A 17826-nucleotide genomic window follows, 5' to 3' on the forward strand; every position below is an offset into this window, starting at 1 on the left:
GTGTTTGTGCATGTCTCCACGAGAAATTGATGTGTTCTCATGAATACAATTTCTTGCTGCAGTAGACTATACAAATTAGAATCCGAAAACCGATGAAAAACATGTTCCAATTTATCATGTTGACATGTTGACATTTGTTACGTACGTAATTAAATAATCAAAAACATTGTTTATTTACTACCATAGCTTAACAAAAATAACTTTTGTTTTATACAACACTTGAATTTAGTGATTTGATTCTTTTTATTGCGATCTATCATTATGTGCAACAGATGGATATAAAAGGATCACCTCTTCAACAATCCAACAGAGCAACTGCAATCCGTAACCGAAATGTACAGGTAAGTCTTAATATTTATTATGTTAATTCAGGTACATTATATGTCTTCGTCCTTTGCTTTCCAAGCAAATGGAAGTTTGAGATAGTGGAGAAAAGATAGTTTTAGCCAATGCATCCCTTTCAATTCGTTTAAGATACATCACAAGTATGTTCAAAACCCTTATCACACTAGTGAAGGTAAAACCACAAAACGCACACACACACACACACACACACACACACATATATGTATATTACTCCTTGTCACTATAAGCATTCAGTCGTAGTAGCATATACAAACGTTTACTTTGATAGAATGTTGAGTTACTACGCCATCTAAGTCTCTCAGGTTACGAATCCGTTGTTATTTCCATTCAGTTTGATTTGATTTGATTTGGAGTCCTTTCTGTCTTTAGCAACACTCAACTGTAATTATTTTTTTATTAGAAAGAACTATTTACGTTTATGAAAATATTTTACAGAACGAATAATTGTAAGTCTGGATATTGAAATGCATTTGGAGAAGAACCCGCTTACAGAACGAGTCTGCCTTCTGTTCCGTTTCAGGAAATGAAGAGTATTACGTTCAGAATGCTGACTTGATAGAGCCCTTACTGTAGATATCGTTCATTGCTTTTTGAATGCTCGCAAATCAGTTCCAGTACTACATATAATGACAGTGTTATCATTAGCGGTTGAAGTATTAAAATATTGCTCATGTAGGTTCGTCTACAATTATGCGCAATCCCCAACATTTCCTTCAAAAACAATAAGATTAAAGAAAACTGTAGGCATAATCATTATTGTAAAATATATAGAGTTAATATATGATTACAAACCTGACTTTTAATTTTCTGTGAATTGTATTTTGCACAGCAGGCGAAAATGAAGGCAGTACTAGTTCTTCTAGCAAGCATTGTATGTGTTTTCATGGCATTCTTCTTTGGCGTAGGCACATGTAGTGGCTATGATGGTCACGATGGATATAGTGAATTTGGTGGGTATGGTGGACACAGAAGAGGACGTGGATGGTGGTTGGTCGATGGCAACAAAAACGTTATTGAAAAGTAAGTGCCAAGTGTCTTGATGTTTGTTTGCTTTTTTATCATAACATGCAGTAAAATACCTTTTTAGTTGTGTCAACACTAGGTTGTTCGCTGCAATTTCTATTGACTTGCTGAATTTCTTTACTCTTATAATCCGGAGTAGTCAAACAATCTTTACTTTTACCAGCAAAAAACTGTTGATACAAGCTCTTCTCTGATTTTATTGTTACAGTTATTAAGAAGAATGGACACAGATAGCACCGTGTTCAAAAACGACTGGAACAGAGCGCTTTACTTGAACTATTGCATTTCTCTTATGTTACTCCGGTACCCCAATAAATATGTTCCACTGTGAAGAAATGTACTTCTTTGTTTTTTTTTCCTGGCTTTAATTTTATTATACAATAATATGTCTCAATCTCCCAATTTCTATGTTCTTATTCTCTCTCTCTCTGTATACACACACACACACACAGATATATATATATGTATATATATATATATATATATATATATATATATATATATATATATATATATATATATATATATATATATATATACTAATATATATATATATATATATATATATATATATATATATATATATATATATATATATATATTAGTATATATATACAAGACAGACATAGACAGAGACAGAGACAGAGAAGGAGAGACAGAGAGAGAGGAGAATGAGATAGATAGATATATAAGTATATAGTAGTGAATGCGGTTACCCTAGCCTCAATGGAAATTAGCATTACAGGATCCCTTGGGACACTCTAGCCTCAATGGAAATTTAACATGGGGAAAAAGCATGGGACACTCTAGCCTCAAGGGGAATTTAACATGGGGAAAAATCATGGGTCACTCTAGCCTCAAGGGAATTGAACATGGGAAAAAAGTCTTGGGTCACTCTAGCCTCCAGGGGAACTGAACATGGGAAAAAAGTCTTGGGTCACTCTAGCCTCAAAGCAAACAAAAAAATTGAAACAGGGAGGGATCTCTATTTTTTTTGAAAATAAAAAAAATAAAAAAATGGGGGGTAGGCAATTGGAAGTATATCTCTTTTCGAGAGATTGGAGTGGCCCTGAAAAGGGCCTTTGGGTTTACGTTAATGTATCTATTATCATAAAGTGCACCACATTGGTCTTCTCTTTGTCCTTAGGCTGCGTCTCACTGTAGGACCATAAATTAGTACTCTTTTGAGGCATCCTTGACGTTCTACACAGATTCTACTTATCCACAGACTTGCGTCTGTCCTATTGGCAACTGTCCATTTGGATCAGACATACATGGGTATGTCCTTCCGGAACATCATCAAAGACACAAGCGTGGAAGATTGTACGTCGGTCCACATCTTGAGGCGGCAAGTAACAGGTGAGTGATTGCAATGAACTGCACTTATTTATAAGGAGAGAAAGAATTGAAACGGATTGACTTCGTTGACCAATCCAAACACGCGTTACAAAATTCAGTCAGCCCACATCCAATCCAAAGAGAGCAGTCTGTAACGTGACGTAGTCTATATAGATTCGTTATCGCCTGTGCGCAGTCAATCCATGCGGCAGTTTTTCAATATGACGGAAACTCAGAAAACGATCAGTTGGGGTGCACCAGCCCTTGAGGCTACACAAGGGAACCCGGATTTACTTTCAGAAGAGGTGAATTGGGATTATGTGAATTTTCTTACCTCGCAAGATTTTGTTCCAGAACCTTCGTCACCTTCTCCTTCATTACCACACGTGGAGAATTTTAGACAGAGACAGAAAGAAGAATTGGAGAAATTTATGCAGCAGCAAAAAGGAAGCAGAACAAGCCTTTCTTCTACAGCAACAGCAGCAAGAAGAAGAGGTAAAAAAAAAAAAACAGCAAGAAGAAGAAGCAGCAAAGAAACAAGAGAGTAAAAGTCAAACCGTCACGGTACTGCTGGACATTTTAGTGGAGTTAAGAAGTCTGAAAGAAATGTATCAGACTTCTTTATCACGACCGAAGAGAATACGACCTTCCTGCGCTAAACACTCCAACCCTGTGACTAAGCCTACCGTACCACCCTTAGTGATTTCAACCAAATCATCATCATCATCATCATCAGATGTAGGCCTCGGCCCTGGCAATGGCTTAAGACAGTTAAAGTTAATTGCTTAAACTCAACCCTCCACCAAAAAAGGCCCTTTTCAGGGCCACTCCAATTTCTCGAAAAGAGATAGACTTTCAATTGCCAATAACTCAAAAAAGCCCCATTTTACTCCTATAGTACGTGTCTGTGAATGAGTGCGTGAGTATAGGTTCTTATTTTAAAATAAAAAAACCCAAAGACACTTACCTATTATAATTAATTTATTCTTTGATAAATACTTACAATTCAATTCACAATTCACACCAAAACACTCTAAAACAGTTCATAGACTTCTTCTGTTACATTATTTACACTCTCTGTTTTTAAATTTCTTCACAGTCTTTTCGTCTTCTTCCTCCTCACTTTCTTCCCTTCTTCTTTTCTTCTCCTGTTTCTTTTTCTTCACCTGTCTGCTTTCTTCCTCTTCTTCCTCTTCTTCTTTCTCTGAACAATCCCTCTCTTCCAAAGTCATGGACAAGATTCAACACGTGCAACAATCCAATGAACAGTTTGACATCGCCGATGGAAAAGCCACACTGGACATGACCCACGTTTCACCTCCTCAAGGGACTCGTCACAAAAAGGTCTTATTGATGGACGACCTTCCCAACACCAAAACAAGTCTCGTCCGAATTCACACCGTTTAAGACCAAATGTGTTTAGCCAGGGCAATCGTGGTTGGACGAACTTATGCCAACAAAAACGACACGGCAGAATGAAAAAGAGCCTGGAAAACTATTGAACAATCGGACCGAGCCAAACAACGAAGTGAAGCAGAACTCCTGTTACAACAAGGCGGTTTACCCAAAGACGAACCCTGTGGCATTCCTGAAATGCAAAAATTGCAAGATATCCTAGCTCCATGTTACACCTTGAAAGTACACCCTCTGTTGTTTCGAGGGAAAGACTTTAAGGACGGAAAATACATTCACCTTTATCATCACGATGACCATTTCGATACCATTACCAATATCACTGAATTCCTGCGATACAGTTATTACTGTGAGAAATGTGACTATGGTTATAATAATCGAGAGCAACACAAACAATGCGGATCGAAATATTCGCCATGTTTGCCCTCTCCACCCTGTCTGAGCGAAGGAGAAGAACCAGTGCATTGTTCGACTTGTCTGCGCACGTTTGTCAGCCCCACCTGTTACTAACAACATGTGAAGACGCAAGGTTGACAGAATATATGCACTTGTCAACTCCTGAGATTGTGCCCCGCGTGTGGACAAGGCATACGTACCAATAGTACCAAGGCACACGTATGTTCAGGAAAGAACAAATGTCACATTTGTCACCACATCGTGGACTTGGAACACCAATGTTACGTGCAAAAATACCAACCCCAACCAGAGAAACACGATGGTCACAAGAAGAAAGGCAATTTCATCTTTTTTCGATTTCGAATGCATGCAAGAGACTGGCATTTACATTCTTAATTTCTGCGTGGCTCATCGAGCGTGTGAGAAGTGCATTCAAGAACCTATCCTCAGTTATTACCCTCACTGCAACAAGATTCCTGGAGGACCGAACACGCTAGCCGATTTTGCACAATGGGTCTTAGACCAGCTCGACAAGACGTGGAGCCAAGAGGACATCCAACGTTACGGAGATTGTCATCGTCATGCCACAGTGATGGCTCACAATTTCTCCGGATGTGATTGACAGTTTCTTTTGAGGTACTATACGGAACATGGTACATAACGTCCTAAAAGTCACTTTGAACGGAGCCAAAATCATTTTCATACAAGTGGGACAAGTGCAGTTTAAAGATTCGATGAGTTACTTGGCCATGCCTTTGAGTCGAATGCCTAAAACGTTTGGAATGACAGAAATGACAAAAGGTTATTTTCCTCACTTTTTCAATACGGAAGCCAATCAACACGCCGTTTTACCCCATGTGCCTGAGGTTAAAGACTACGACCCCGACAACATGCGTACCGAACAACGAGAAGATTTCTACGCTTGCTACCAGGCTCATGCCTCGGACCCCTTCGACGTTCAGGAAGAAATGCTAAAGTATTGTCATTCCGACGTGGACATTTTACGACGTTGCTGTGGAAAATTTCGAGAACTGTTCATGGAACACGGAGGGGTCTATCCTTTGAAAGAAGCGTGCACCATTGCCAAAGCGTGTTCCTTAGTGTACCGGCAACGATTCATGCCTGAAAACACCGTGGCTGTCATCAGTCCTCAAACGACCAACAATGTTAAACGTCAATACTCGGTCAAAGCCCTACGCTGGTTACATTACTTGTGCGACAAGGAAGACAAATGGATTCAGCATGCCCTCAACGGAGGGGGCGAAAAGACCATCGGAACGCATTCGGTCGATGGCAGGGACTTACAAAACTCCAAGATCATGTACGAGTTTAAGGGTTGCTTATTTCACAGATGCCCCGTCTGTTACCCTGACCGCGGCATTAAAAATCAGTTTTTACAACGAACCATGGAAGACTTGTACCAGGCCACTTGTCAGCGAAGTCTAAAGTTAGAACAGGAAGGATACCAAGTAGTGGAACTGTGGGAACACGAGTACGATCACCGTTTGAAAACCGATCCCGAGTTTAAACGCATCCTTGAAAGTTACCAGTTCATGGACCCGCTGAACCCAAGGGATAGTTTGTACGGAGGAAGCACCAATTCCACCTGTTTGGTGTACCAAGCCGACGAAGAGAAAGGAGAAGAAATAAATACTTGGACGTGTGTTCGCTGTATCCCTACATGTGCAAATATTGTCGCTTTCCTGCAGGGCACCCACAATTGTTGACGGAACACATCGACCTGAAAAACATTCGACAATACGAAGGTCTGATCAAGTGTAAAGTTTTGACTCCCACGGACTTGTACCATCCCGTCTTACCTCAACATTGCCAATGCAAACTGATGTTTCCTTTGTGCCGTGCTTGTGAACACCCCGACGACAAGATTCAAAGTTTCTCCAGTGGCGAACCTAAAAATTACGGCTACGAATACCGGGACAAACAAGGAGAAGTGCACACGAAGTGTAAAGTGAAAGGATTGACTCTGAATTATCGTACCAGTCGAGTGGTCAACTTTGGGGCATTGAAAAAAAGCCTTGCAATCTGGAGAGGATGGAAACTTTAAAGTGACCACCTACCAACCCAACAAGATTGTACGTTAACCCACTCACCAAATCGTCAGTCGATCCCTGGAAAAAGTCTATCAAATCGTGTACCAGAAGCGAGTGCGACTTCCCAATCATTTCACCTTACCGTATGGACACGTCGATATTGGTCTGTATATAAAATGGAACCTTAGGCAAGATCTATAGTTCATTGTGACTACGAAGACTAAGCGAACAAGATGAATACTTTCAGAGAAACACAAAACAAGTTCAGACAGGTACACTTCAAGTGTGGGGCATCTGAAGTGGAATGCGATTGTGAGCCTTGCGATGGGAACGATGCTGTACGCTGTGACCTGAGCGATGCCGTAAAGCATCATGGGAACTTTGTTTTCACTACCCCTATCATGGAAAGTGATGCTGTGCGTGCCAAACCTGAGGGATGCGAAAGCGATGCCGCTCGTTCTCTTGGACACTTTACTTGGTTTCATTTTAAAGTGGGATGTCAACCTTCACGTTTATCCCCCTTCGGATGTCATCCAGCCCTGAGCAAACTCCTGTCCATGTCACCCAACCCTCATCAAAACGAACCCGTGAAAGACGAATATTCGTTCCCGTGCGTCTGTCTGAATACTGCGACTTTGAAAATCGTCTTCAATCGTTCAAAGGAAAATGGCTTAAGTATCTAGGAGGACCAAACCCGAAGAATTAGCCAGAGCCGGATTGTTCTACTTGGGCGAAGGTGATAAAGTCAAGTGCTTCAGTTGCGGTGTGTCACTTCACCACTGGGAACCACAAGATTCGGCCTACCTGGAACATGCTCGATGGTCAGCGAATTGTCATTACTTACCCGTAGTGGGACCGAGACATTGAAGTAACTTACCATAACCTGTTTGTGGATACTTTACAAGAGAACATTCGTGCTTTGCCTGTGGGGATGAGAGAAGGATTTACCGAGAGCTGGTCAAAATACAAGTCAAACGTAAAGAACAATTGCATCCGTTACGTCACCAATTTTTAAATCACTGGTACCTGAATGTTATAAAAGGACCGATTCAGTTGAAAGTGTTCCATTGGACAGACATTGATCAACAACCCCGTGGTTTTAAAAAGGATTGGTTTGCTATTCATGATTCTATCTGGTCCGTTTGCAAGGTAAACTCCCTCCCAAAAAGATACGTATGGAATTGTCCTATTCCCCATACTAAACCTAGGCACTCCTTTTCAATCACGGAGTATTTTTTCTCTCTACGGAGCAATTTCCTACTTGCATAAGCAATGGGCAATTTCATCCCCCCTTGCTCCTGTAGCAAAACAGCCCCAAGGCCCGTATCGGACGCATCAGTCCTCAGTACAAAAGGTTTATCTATTTCCGGCAACTTTAAAATTGGCGCAGTTACCAGTTTGTGTTTTAGAGCGTTAAACGCTTTTTCCTGGCATACACCCCATGTAACTTTATTCGGTTGCTCCTTCCTAGTCAAATCCGTTAATGGGCTGGCAATAGCCGAAAAGTTGGGGACAAATTTCCTGTAAAACCCGATTAAACCTAGAAAAGATCTTACTTGTTTTTTTCGTCTCTGGTCTAGGGGCATCCATGATTGCTCCTATTTTATCTGGATGAGGTTGCAACCGGCCTAGTCCACTTACCAAATGTCCCAAACATTCTAGACTGGAATACCCTATGCTACACTTAGTAGGCCTAACTGAAAAATTTGCAATGTGAAGTCTATCGAACAGATCCCGTAAGACCTTAACATGTTCATCCCATGTATATGTGTAAACAAAGATGTCGTCTACGAAGCTGTCGACGTTTTCCGTTCCGTTTAACAGTTTGCGCATGAGACGTACGCACAGCGCACCGGCATCGACTAAACCGAAAGGCATAACTTTAAATTGAAAAAGTCCTTTGGGAGTCGCGAATGCCGTTAACTCGCGGGCATTATCGGCGATGGGTATCTGCCAATATCCCTTGCTTAGATCTAATTTGGAAATGTATTTATGACCTGCCAATTTTGAAAATACACTTTCCATATCTGGCATTGGTTCTGCGTCAAATACGGTGATCTTGTTTAATTGTCGAAAGTCGATGCAAAACCGGTTGGTCCCGTCTTTCTTCCTAACACCACGGGGGACGAGTATGGGGAATTTGAAGGTTCGATCACTCCCTGGTCTAACATTTTCATCACTTCTTCGCCGATTGTCTCCCGTGCATTAAAGGGTATAGGATATCCTTTTATCCTGATAGGCTCAGTGGTATTCAATTTGATCTCGTACCGAATTAGACCAGTACGGCCTGGCCTGTCCGTGAACACATCTGGGTATTTGGACAAAACCTCCATAATCTGTGTACGTTGACCCTCCGATAAATCAGGGCATACATTTATCTGGTCAATACTTTCTTTACCTACGTACATGGGGTACTCAAGGGGCATTTCTGCGGTGGAGACGAATTCCGCTTCGTCACCAGACCTATCCTCTATCACCGCTACGCATATTACATTCAAAATCCCTTTATCAATCGTTTGTCCAGGTCTCGCTACGTAGAGTTTAAGCATATTGGCATGAAATGTCTTGGACTTCCCCTCCATATCAATGATATAATCCATTTCGCCTTTCACCTGTCTGACTTCATATGGCCCTTTCCATTCGACTAGCAGCTTGTTGTTATTCGTTGGAAGAAGCACCAACACTTGATCGCCTACGTCAAACTTTTTACTCCGAGTTCCTCGGTTGTAGTACTTGGGGTACCTACGACTAGATTTCGCGAGTTCGTCTTGCGCCATCCGACAAGTATTTTCTAATCTTTCGCGCAAATCAACTACGTAATGATACATGGTCTTAACTTCTTCGTCCGCAACCTCGTCTGGCCACAGTTCACGAAGTATGCGCATAGGACCACGAACTGTCCTACCGTACAGTAGTTCAAACGGGGAGAAACGCAAGCTTTCCTGAGGAACCTCACGATATGCGAACAGAAGGGCGTTCAGATGTCTATTCCAATCCTTCGGTCTTTCCGCACACATTCTCCGCAACTTTTGCTTCAATGTGCCGTTGAATTTCTCGACCAATCCATTGCACATAGGATGGTAAGGTGTTGTGCGTAACTGTTTAAGGGACAACAACCTACTAATTTCTGCCATGAGATCCGAGGTAAATTGCGCTCCACAATCCGTAAGAACCTCTTCGGGCACTCCGACCCTGCTGAACATGTCTACGAGCGCTTCGGCTACACGTTCGGTTTCAATTGATGGCAAAGCTATGGCTTCAGGATATCTGGTAGCGTAATCTACCAGTGTCAAGATGTATCGGTTTTTCCGATCTGTATGCGGAAATATTGGTCCTACAATGTCGATGGCTACTCGTTTGAACGCAGTATCTATCAAATGCATCTGACTTAACGGTACTCTAGTTACCCTGCTCTTAGAGATCGTCTTCTGGCAAACGTCGCACGAGCGACAGAACCGCGCTATGTCGCTATTGACGCCAGGCCAATAAAATTATCTTAATACCCTATCCGTTGTTTTCTTTACGCCTAAATGACCTGCCATACTCGACTCGTGCGCGACCTTTAGTACATGCGCCCTGAATTTCTGGGGAACCATTAGTTGCAAGAACTTCCTATCCGATATAGAGTATTCCCTGTACATTAAACCCTTTCGAGTAAGGAATTTAGAGGAAGCCCCGTTCTTACACTTCCTCACGGTTCCCGTTAATGCTTTCTCAGGGGTTGCACGTAAAGACGCGTCACGTTTTTGCTCATTTTGATATTTTTCGCGGGATATGTCAGTAATGGCTTCCGGTACTTTTAACTTACGCAAAGGTTTATTTTCCTCCTTTACCTGAGCCCTAGTTTGCACTGCTTGGATGATAGGGAATCGGAAATCTGCTATGGTTGGGAGTCTAGAACCCGGTACGTTGCCAATCGTAAGTTCATAGAACGGGTTGGCTACGCATAAAGCTTCCACAGTCCCGGTCAAAAAAGGTGTATATATCATTATCCTTGCAACTGGAGCGTGGTCGATTGTCTGGTCAAGCAACATGCAAGGTGATTTAAACCCAAGCAATTGATCATCGCGGACTAGGCTCCGTTTCACGATCACAGTAGTACATCCCGTGTCTCGTAGAACGGTGAATTCTTGTCCGTTGACAGTGCCTTTTGCGGTCGGCACCCGTGCCTCTGGAAAAATACACATGCCGACTGATTGGATCACATCGCGACTGGTCTCTGAACGCACCACCGGTTCACGCACCGCTTCCCGCTTAACTTGCTGGGAAACATTGAGTTTTCCATTTACCGATCTTCTGCCTCTAATGGCTACCGCGACTTTCTGGACTGGTCCCTTTCGCTTAGGACAATAGTGGGAGATATGACCCATTTCCTTGCAAATGAAACATTGCATGTCACTCCGCTTCCCCTGGTTACTCCTACCAGATTTTTCAGGTTCCCTGGGTTTTCTGTCTTTGACCTGATTCCCACCTTGGCATCTCGCGCGATGACATTCTGCGAACCTCCCGAGCTTCGGCGAACAAATCCGCCTGTGTGGCCATTTCATGTATATTTGTGAACGACCTTTCCTTCAAGAATAAATATAACTCCTTGCCACAAGTTGTTAAGAATTGGTCACGAAGCAAGAAATCGATAAGACCCTCAAATGTCTTGACGACTTTACCACATTCCACCCATCGCTGCAAATAATTGCAAGTCCTACTGACGAACTGGGTAAATGTTTCGCCTCTCTCGAGTTTGCTAAACTTAAACTTCTTGCGAAACCCTTTCTCGGTTAGTTCATATTTCTTGAGAAGTGCCTATTTCAACTCTAGGTAATTCAGCGAATCGGCCGTGGATAAACGCGAATACACGTCTATCGCTTTACCTTTCAATAACGCGCCAAGATGGAGCGACCAATCGTCTTTCTTCCATTTTTGTACCGTAGCATACCTCTCAAACCTATTTAGATAACTATCCATATTATCTTTATCGTCTTCAAATGGGGGCAATTTTGGACCTCTCAGTTTAACATCATGTTCCCCCTCTTTTTTAGCTTGCAATAGCTCAGAATTTCTTAGATATTCTCTCTGTCGATTTCTATCTTCCATCTCCAAAGTTTCTAACCTTACCTGTTTTTCCCTTTCTAACTTCTCCCTCTCTGCTTCCTTTTCCCATTCTATCCTTTCCCTCTCAGCCTGTTTCTCTAGTTCAATCATTTCCTTCTTGGTTTCCTTTTTCTCCCTTTCTATTTGTTGTTCCCTTTCAAATTTTTCCCTTTCTATTTGTTGTTCCCTTTCAACTTTTTCCCTTTCTATTTGTTGTTCCCTTTGAAATTTTTCCCTTTCTAATTCCTTCTCCTTTAATCTTTGGTCCCTCTCCCGGGCTTGTTCTTCACGAACAAAATTTCTAAGGGACTCCCCCTCATAACCAAACTGTTTCCCCAGTTTTACCAGTTCTTTCATAGAGGACATTTCAAAAGTTTGGTGGTGACCAACCTTAAAGTGCAGTTTTAAACAAAACACGTAATTGCCACAAACCGTATTTTCTTTCACGAAATGCAACAAAAATATTGAATACAAAATATAAAGTAATATTAGGTATCTACCTAACCTCGGTCTTTTGTCAAGCGCGTCTGAAACACACAAAAAGCATACAAATATAATAAAACAATTTCAGTGCTCTGTTATATCCGAAATGATCCCACTTCTGACACCATTTGTAACAAGATAATCATGTGGGATATTTCGGATTGACAACAGAACACGTTTTGACGACACAGATATATATGGTTTAATGTGGTGATTGATATGAGCAGTAGATTCTGAAAATGTGTGCGTATTTATAATCCAAATATTAGATCTATTTAACATAAAAACGCACAGTTTCAAAGATGGAAAAAAATATACAAATAAATTAGTTCAGTAACACTAAAACACAGGATAAATGATTCACAGATGATTCAATAATGAAAAGATGAATATAGTTCACTCAAATAGTAAACGATGCAAGTTTTTTCACTTAGTAAAAATGTATTCGCTCAGGTAGTGAAATTATGTCACTAAACACAGGAATGGATATACCATCTATCCTCCCAGTCCTGAATGATACACTGGGTCTTACTAACTCAAAATTAGCCTATAGCTAATTAAATACATGTATGGAGATAAACTCCGTTACCCGTGCATCATATCCGCTCCACAGCTCCCACGAATCAATTTCACAACTGCTATAGACTCCGGACCCTCGGAATACTATGATCACTTGAAACATTAGACCCTCCGGACACTTGAAATATTAGACCCTCCGGACACCCAGGTCCTTTGACGGCTCTACAGCTGGGTCACCTTGGTCACTCTTGACATTAGACACTCCGGACGCTAGACATTAGACACTCCGGCACCTTAAACGCTCCGGACAAACGGACGTTTCTACACTCAGACAACACCGGACACCCCGGATATTCCTACCCTCAGACAACACCGGACACCCCGGATATTCCTACCCTCAAACACAGCCCTACAGCTGGAGTTGTGCGAATCCTTTAAGCAGGCCGCTTGCTGACAAAACCATTAGTATTGTAAAAACCCTTTACATGCAGTAACTTATTTATACCTTTAGATTTTTCATTTTGCTGTATCGAAAGCACCTTGCACGTGTAGCACAGGAAAAATCGTACTCACGATTTCGAAATACAATAAACCATATATATAATCACCCTCGGGTATCGTTGTACAGCGAATAGAAACGAAACCCGAGTACATGTATTTAATGAACAACATTTACACCATTCCGTGACATGGCCAAACACTCTTTCTCAATAACTGAATAGTTTTTCTCCCTGGGTAGCAATTTTCTACTCGAGTAAGCTACGGGTAACTTATTGTTATCTTGCTCTTGCAGTAAAACTGCTCCCAACCCAGTTTCAGAGGCATCTGTTCTTAAAATGAAGGGTTTGCTAATATCTGGAAATATTAACATAGGCGCACTGACGAGTTTTTCTTTCAGCGTGCAAAAAGTTATATCCTGTGGTGGTCCCCACTCTACTTTATTGGGTTGCTCCTTCTTTGTCAGATCAGACAGTGGGCTAGCAATGGCTGCAAAGTTTGGTATAAACTTTCTATAAAACCCTACTAGACCTAGAAACGAACGAACTTGCGTTTTGTTGTCCGGTTTAGGTGCGTTCCCAATCGCTTCCACTTGCTTTGGATGAGGTTTCAACTGACCCAAACCACTGACCCTATGACCCAAACAATCTAAATCTGTATAGCCAATACTGCATTTAGTGGGTCTCACTGTGAGGTTCGCTCTGCGGAGTCTATCAAAGAGTTCCTCCAAGACGGACACGTGCTCACTCCAAGTATTCGTGTACACAAATATGTCATCTACAAAGCTATCAACGCTTGCTAAACCCCTTAGCAACTTGCGCATCAAACGACAACAGGTGGCACTGGCACCTACTAACCCGAATGGCATTACCTTGAATTGATATAATCCTTTCTGGGTCGCAAATGCTGTCAATGTACGGGACTCTTGAACAATGGGAACCTGCCAATATCCCTTGATCAGATCTAATTTGGATATCCATCGGTTGCCCGACAACTTCGCAAATAGACCCTCCATATCTGGCATTGGTTCTGCATCGAACACCGTGATTTTATTTAACTGTCGAAAGTCGATACAGAATCGGTTCGTTCCATCTTTTTTTCTGACTAGCACTACAGGAGAATAATATGGCGAGTTGGAGGGTTGAATCACCCCCAGATCTAAAAATTTACTCACCTCTGCGTCCACAGATTCTCGTGCGTTGAATGGTACCGGATAACCTTTGATTCTAATGGGATCAGATGTATTCAGTTTTAAGTTTGAGATCTACTAAGGTTGTACGATCTGGTCTGTCGGTGAATTTATCAGAGTATTTAACCAAAAGCGCATTAATTTGTTGACGCTGGTCATTGGTCAACTCTGCACTCACATCGACTTGATCTACCCCTTACCTTGCAACACCCAGGGGACACTCAAGGGGAACCTCGTGTTCTGATTCTCCCAAGTCGTCGTCGATGACTGCCGTACAAACGACATTCAAGACTCCTTTTTCTACATTGTCGCTCTGTCTCTTGATGTACAGCTTAAGCATGTTAGCATGGAATGTCTTTAAATTACCGTCTATGTCAATTTTGTAGTCCATGTCATTCTTGACCTCCTTAACTTCATAGGGACCTTTCCACTGGACTAGTAATTTATTTGTGCTGGTAGGAAGAAGCAATAAAACCTGATCTCCTACAAGAAATGTCCTATTTCGCGCTCTGCAGTTATACTACTTGGCATATCTACGTCCCGATTTCATTAATTCGTCGCGTACCATCTGGCATGTACTTTCCAGTTTCTCTCGCAAATCTAACACGTAGTGGTATGTAGTTTTTTTTTCCTCGCTCGCGACGTCACCTGTCCATAGTTCGCGTAGTATCCGCATCGGATCTCGAATTCTTCTTCCGTAAAGCAATTCAAAGGGTGAAAATCCTAAACTTTTTTACGGTACTTCACGGTACGCGAACAGAACCGCGTTCAAATAACGGTCCCAGTCTTGCGGACGGTCCGCGAACATTTTTCGTAGCATACTTTTTAGGGTTCCATTAAATTTCTCTACCAATCCATTGCACATCGGATGGTATGGGGCAGTATTTAGCCGTTTGATTGATAGCAGTCTACTTATTTCACCCATGAGGTTGGAGGTGAATTGGGCACCACAATCCGTAAGGATTTCTTCTGGCACCCCTACCCTACTGAAGATGTCAACCAATGCTTCAGCCACCCGTTCTGTTTCAATAGTTGGTAACGCTACAGCTTCGGGATATCTGATTGCATAATCCACAAGAGTAAGAATATACCGGTTCTTCCTTTCGGTAACTGGTTGTATATCCACCGCCACTCTTTTAAACGGTGTATCTATTAATGGCATCTGTCCCAAGGGTACCCTTGTAACCCTTCCATTACATACAGTTTTCTGGCATACGTCACAAAACCTACAGAACCGTGTGACATCGCCATTAACACCAGGCCAGTAGAATTCAGCGACTACTCTACTGGTGGTCTTCGCCTTACCTAGGTGTCCTGCCATGCTAGACTCATGGGCCACCCTAAGTACTTGAGATCTGTATCTCTGGGGTACGACCACTTCCCAATACCTCTTACCCTCCCGAGTGATAAACTCCCTATGAATTAACCCGTTCCTACGAACGAATCTCGAGCTTCCCCCACCCTTGTAGTGTCTAATTGCGCCGGACGCGATTTTCTCACTGACAATCTTGATGGATTCGTCACGTTCTTGTTCTCGTTTGAATTCATCACGCGAAATTCCGGAGATCGATTCAGGGACTATTAATTTCTGAAACGCGTTTGTCTCTCGCCTGGTTTGTGCTCGCGTTTCGACAGCCTGGGCCAAAGGTATCCTGAAATCTGCCATGCTTGGAAGACGGGAACCTTCAACATTACCGATCGTCAGATCGTAAATAGGGTTTTCCATACAAAGGGCACCTACAGTTCCGGTTAAGAAAGGTGTTTCTACTGTGATCCGTGCTACGGGAATGCGACCGATCGTTTGATCGAGTAGCATGCATGGGGACTCCCACCCGAACATCTGGTTGTCTTGCACGAGACTACGTTTGATCACTACAGCCGTGCAACCAGTGTCACGTAACGCTACGATTTCTCGACCGTTCACGAAACCTCTCGCGGTTGGTACTCGAGCTTCTGGAAAAAAGACACGTGCCAAGTGTATGAATACCTGGTTCTACCTGCACCATATTACCAGATACACTTTTATTCTGTATAGCCACGGCTACCTTATGCATAAATCCCTTTCTTTTAGGACATTTTACTTGAATATGACCCCATTTCTTACACAAGAAACATTGTATACCCTAACGACCTGTATCCCTAACTGACCTACTTGCCTCAGCTGATTTCACAAGCTCCCTAGGCATCGGTCTCGTAGACTGGTTTCCAGACTTGAAATCTTTTGAAACCACGTTCTGGGTTCCCCAATGAGCCTCGGCATAGAAATCGGCTTGTTTAGCCATATCCTGTACGTTTGAATAGACTTTCTCTTTCAGAAACTGACCTAGTTCCCGCCCCACTGTGTTCAACAGTTGATCTCTGAGCAAGAAATCAGTCAACCCTTCAAACGTTTCACTGCTTTGCCGCATTCAATTCACCGCTGAAAATGGTTCGCTATTCTAACGATGAACTCATCGAAGTTTTCTCCCTTCTTGGGCTTGCTACACCTGAACTTTTTACGAAAGCCCTGTTCAGTCAGCTCGTACCTTTTTCGAAGTGCTTCCTTCAGAACGTCGTATTTAAACACATCGTCTCTAGGTTTTCGCGAGTACACATCCAGCGCTTTACCTTTTAATAAAGCACTGAGATGCAGTACCCAGTCATTTCGACTCCACTTCTCGTTCTCGGCATACCGCTCAAACCGATGAAGATAACTTGGCAGAAAGATTTTTCTATTCACATGGTCAAACAAAGTTGAAGGCAGCATGAAAATTGTGACTATTTATCCACTGTTTATATCTCAGTTCTTGAATGATTAGATATTTAATGGATTTGTTTTGAAAACTATGAAAAAACGTTCTATAGGGTAGAAATGGAAATGTTGCAGTGACTGATCTGTTGAATATCATATATATAATATGGTACATGTCATTAAAAACTAACCCTTGCAACTTCTCTCTTTGAATACTAGCCCCTTCTTACTTTCTTTGGTGGTGACACTTAACAAGTTACTAACTCTGATGGTGACAACATTTTAAGCCTACACAGTTGATGCTTTGGTGTTGAAGTTTCTGATACATTTGCAGTTACCTTGGCTTGGTTTGGTTTGGCTTGGCTTGGCTTGGCTTTCCTTCACTCAGTGGAATGACGGAGCAGCTGCATCATTGAGTTTGACTTTCTGTTGGTGCCCTACCTATACGCTCAACATCAAATTTATACCTAAATGGGAAGCTGTGAACTGAAAGGAGTAGAGCCTAGAGGGCAGAAAACTCAGTCGGACCATCCCAGTTTGCTTTTTTGATTGTAACAAAATCTGTCCACCTGCGACGAAGTGCTTGGTCTTTCGGAAAGAAATGCATGGAAAACCCATCAGCATTTGAATTCCAACAATCTGCTGTAACACACCTGACCCTGTTGCCCTTGCTTGTACCTCCACGATCTCCTCTTATCATGATTGTGATGATAAAACTTTTCAAACTAGCT

The 17826-nt window shown here is 42.1% G+C and overlaps 1 long non-coding RNA gene across 1 annotated transcript; it reads left to right on the plus strand.

Moving 5' to 3' along the window:
• Positions 1 to 227: 227 nt before the first annotated feature.
• LOC149773137 (uncharacterized) lies at positions 228 to 1725 on the plus strand. The gene is made up of 3 exons (XR_016417455.1): positions 228 to 341; positions 1196 to 1386; positions 1598 to 1725. It is a non-coding gene; the product is annotated as an uncharacterized LOC149773137 (long non-coding RNA).
• The last annotated feature ends 16101 nt before the right edge of the window (positions 1726 to 17826 follow it).

The sequence above is a fragment of the Sinohyriopsis cumingii genome, unplaced genomic scaffold (genome assembly GCF_028554795.1).
Source record: "Sinohyriopsis cumingii isolate HCF-2022 unplaced genomic scaffold, ASM2855479v2 utg000873l, whole genome shotgun sequence".
Taxonomy (NCBI): domain Eukaryota; kingdom Metazoa; phylum Mollusca; class Bivalvia; order Unionida; family Unionidae; genus Sinohyriopsis; species Sinohyriopsis cumingii.